Below are 4,457 nucleotides of genomic sequence, written 5' to 3' on the forward strand. Positions count from 1 at the left end.
CATAGGGTCAGTCTGTTATATCTGGAGTATTTCTCCTGTCTTATCCGGTGTCCTGTGTGAATATAAGTATGCTCTCTCTAATTGTTTCTTTCTTTCTCTTTCTCGGAGGACCTGAGCCCTAGGACCATGCCTCAGGACTACCTGGCATGATGACTCCTTGTTGTCCCCAGTCCACCTGGCCGTGCTGCTGCTTCAGTTTCAACTGTTCTGCCTGCGGCTATGGAACCTTGACCTGTTCACTGTGATTACTATTATTTGACCATGCTGGTCATTTATGAATATTTGAACATCTTGGCCATGTTCTGTTATAATCTCCACCCGGCACAACCAGAAGAGGACTGGCCACCCCTCATAGCCTGGTTCCTCTCTAGGTTTCATCCTAGGTTTTGGCCTTTCTAGGGAGTTTTTCGTAGCCATCGTGCTTCTACACCTGCATTGCTTGATGTTTGGGGTTTTAGGCTGGGTTTGATGATGGGTCTGGGTTTGATGCTCAAATAAATAGCCATCACTAGCCGGCTACGACCCGGTTACTCAACCCTGCACCTTAGAGGCCGCTGTCCTATATACAGAGGGCGGCAGCGTAGCCTAGTGGTTAGAGCGTTGGACTAGTAACCTGAAAGGTTGCAAGTTCAAATCCCCTGAGCTGACAAGATACAAATCTGTCCTTCTTCCCCTGAACAAGGCAGTTAACCAACTATTCTTAGGCTGTCATTGAAAATAAGAATTTGTTCTTAACTGACTTGCGTAGTTAAATAAAAATAGACATGGAGTCACTTTAATAATGTTTACATACTGCTTTACTAATTTCATATGTATATACTGTATTCTATTCTACTGTATTTTAGTCAATGCCACTCCAACATTGCTCGTCCTAATATTTTTTTTTCTTAATTCCATTCTTTTACTTTTTGATTTGTGTGTATTGTCGTGAATTGTTAGATATTACTGCAGCTAGGAACACAAGCATTTCGCTACACTAGCAATAACATCTGCTAAATATGTGTATGTGACCAATCAAATTTGATTAGATTGGATCAATCGGTGATCAAGGAGCTAGGATTGTGATTATGTTGGATTTTTGGGAAGCTTGATTTTCAATAGCATGATTTATCTGATCAGTATGTTCTGTATCTGAACCTGACGCTGTGTTCATGGTCAGGTAAAGTGTTCGGAGTAGACTGTGTAATGTACAATAGTTCACATTTTCTTTAATGTGCTTCTCATTCTAATGGGAATTATTTCTTAATCTCTGAGTATATCTAGGTTACCATAATTAGATTGGCTAATCCTGTATTGCATACAATTATGAAACTTTTGTCTTCATTAGCAAATCCAATTTAAAATCTTACAGTATCTCTTCTGTCAAATATGTTTAATTTGGCCATCCCTGGTTTTACAATATAGTGATTGGTTTGTGAGTGATGATGCAAAGAATTCTTATTCCACATTACCCCCTGACTCAGTCTCCCTCAGTTGTCAAATTGGTGAAAGCATTCTGTTATTCATTAATAGGTGTAATGGTGGTGACCATTACATTACATTGCAAGTGCCATGCTCTACCAACTGAGCCACACAGGGACTGTAAAGCTTCTGTTCCCGAAGGGGTATCATTGCTTCGACCTTTCTACCGTATAGACGGTATAGTAAGTGGTTACTACCACTACTAGCTCTTATCGTTGTGTCTCTGTGTTCCTCCTCTGCATGTAGGCTCCATGTCGCCACCGTACAGGTTCCATTTACTACCACCGACCCACTCACTCACATCCCTGAAAGACTTCCTCTTCCCCAGTCTTGTCATCTCACCCTCAGCTCTCACAGAGAGAGAGAGAGAGAGAGAGAGAGAGAGAGAGAGAGAGAGAGAGAGAGAGAGAGAGAGAGAGAGAGAGAGAGACAGAGAGACAGACAGAGACAGAGACAGAGAGAGACAGAGACAGAGACAGAGACAGAGAAATATAGTGCAATGAATGCATTGTTTCGTGTTGTGTTGTGTGGTGGCTTTGCTGGCATGCATCTAATACATTTGGGGAGAGTTTGCCCCACCAAGATGTACATGCGTATATCTCTCTTTTTCCTCTCTTGCTCTGTCTCTCTATATATATATCTCTTTAACGGTGACAAGAGGTGACAAACGGTGCCCACAAACTGTTAGAGCCTACATAAAGCTGTCCCAACAGCAGAGATTTCTTTTCAGCACCATGGAGTGAATCCTTGCCACTGCTATACCTGTCTATCAGTGGAGCCTTGTCTGGCAGCGAAACAGTTCATTTAGCCTCATTGTCTGCCTTTTAAAAAAACATAGCTGATATGACTGACTTGCTTAAACAAATGGGGTTCAAATCAAATCAAATAAAAGTGTATTCGTCACGTGCGCCAAATACAACAGGTGAAATGTGGAATACAATGCAAATAGTTCTGGTAGCCATTTGATTACCTGTTCAGGAATCTTATAGCTTGGGGGGGTAAAAGCTGTTGAGAAGCCTTTTGGTCCTAGACTTGGCGCTCCGGTACCACTTGCTCCAGTAGTAGAGAGAACACTATGACTGGGGTGGCTGGGGTCTTTAACAATTTTTAGGGCCTTCCTCTGACACCGCCTGGTGTAGAGGTCCTGGATGGCAGGCAGCCGTACGCATTACCCTCTGTAGTGCCATGCATGTTGAAAATGTCAGTGGAGACAACTGCCAGTTGGTCAGCACATGTCAGCAGCACATGTCCTGCTAATCCATCTGGCCCCGCGGCCTTGTGAATGTTGACCTGTTTAAAGGTCTTTCTCACGTCGGCTACGCAGAGCGTGATCACACAGTCGTCCGGAACAGCTGATGCTCTCATGCGTGCCTCAGTGTTGCTTGCCTCGAAGCGAGCATAGATGTGATTTAGCTCATCTGGTAGGCTCATGTCACTGGACAGCTTGCGGCTGTGCTTTCCTTCGTAGTCTGTAATAGTTTGCAGGCCCTGCCTGTTTTCTACTGACAATTGAGATGCACAAACTACAGCATAAGGGGACAATATACGGATAAGAGGCAATCCATGATTTCGATTAAGACATTATTGAGCGAGCTAGGACGGACGTAGTCAATATAACTATTTGTTCAGCACTTTTGAAATGTACAGCGACAGAATTCAGAACATGGGCTGTCCTTACAGTATTCTCCCTGTACACCAAGTCAGAACCATTGGATAAATAAAGGGGGCATATAAGCAGACATTGAAAGCTCTTACAATATTCAATGATTACATTTTTCTAAAACAGGCTATAGGCTACATGTGCACCACCAAGTCAGAACAGTAGCCTAAGTTTGGAGGGGGGAAAGGGACCAAATTATTAGGGTGAGGCACATGGGCTACTAATACCTTACCACACAACATACACTTAGTATTACTTTCTTAGCTACAGTATACATATCTCCCTGGCATATTACATCATTCATGCAGCAGCATACAATACATATTTGGACTCACCTTGTTGTGCTTCGTGGGCAAATTTTGTCATCAAAGTGTGTCATCAAAGTCAGTCATTCTTTGGATTTATGGTGCTTTTCAAGACAACTGGGAACTCTGGAAAAAAAACTCTGAAAAAACAAGGTCGAATCATGACGTCAGGGATCTTCAGGTCGGAGATCCTTAAAGAGACCAGAGTTCTCGACTTGGAATTCTGAGATGGTTGACCGTTCAAAACGTATTTTCCCAGTCCGAGCTAGTTTTTTTCAGAGTCCCCAGTTGTCTTGAACTCACTGAAGTCTAAGATTTCCCAGGTCAGAGTTTCCAGTTGTTTTGAACACTTCAGAAGTCATTGCCAGTGTATTGTTCTGCCTGCGGCTGTCGAACCCTGACCTCTTCACTGGAAGTGCTACCTTGTCCTTTACTTGTGAGGTGCTGACCTGTTACACAATCTACAGCCACTGTGACTATTATTATTATTTGACCCTGCTGGTCATCTATAAACGTTTGAACATCTTGGCCATGTACTGGTATAATCTCAACCCGGCACAGCCAGAAGTGGACTGGCCACCCCTCAGAGTCTTGTTCCTCTCTAGGTGTCTTCCTAAGTTCCTGCCTTTCTAGGGAGTTTTTCCTAGCTTCTACATCTGTATTGCTTGCTGTTTGGGGTTTTAGGCTGGGTTTCTGTATAGCACTTTGTGACATCGGCTGATGTAAAAAGTGCTTTATAAATACATTTGATTGATTGATTGAAACAACATTTTCTGGCCCATCTTGTTGAATGTTTATCCTTTAAGCTTGGAAAAGAGGCCCATAAACCCATACTTGGACCACACACCGACTCCACTGAGTAGCAGGCTAGAGATTGCTTTGCAACGCTTGCAGTTAGCCACTGATTCCTTCCAAACCACTCATTGTTGAATTTATGATTTCCAACTTGTTGGGTAATGTTTATGTCCAATGGCCAATGAGCACCGATATGTTTTATCAATGATTTCTCTTCATATGACAAGTATTGAAAA

This window comes from Salmo salar, chromosome ssa13, assembly GCF_905237065.1.
Source record: "Salmo salar chromosome ssa13, Ssal_v3.1, whole genome shotgun sequence".
Lineage (NCBI taxonomy): Eukaryota > Metazoa > Chordata > Actinopteri > Salmoniformes > Salmonidae > Salmo > Salmo salar.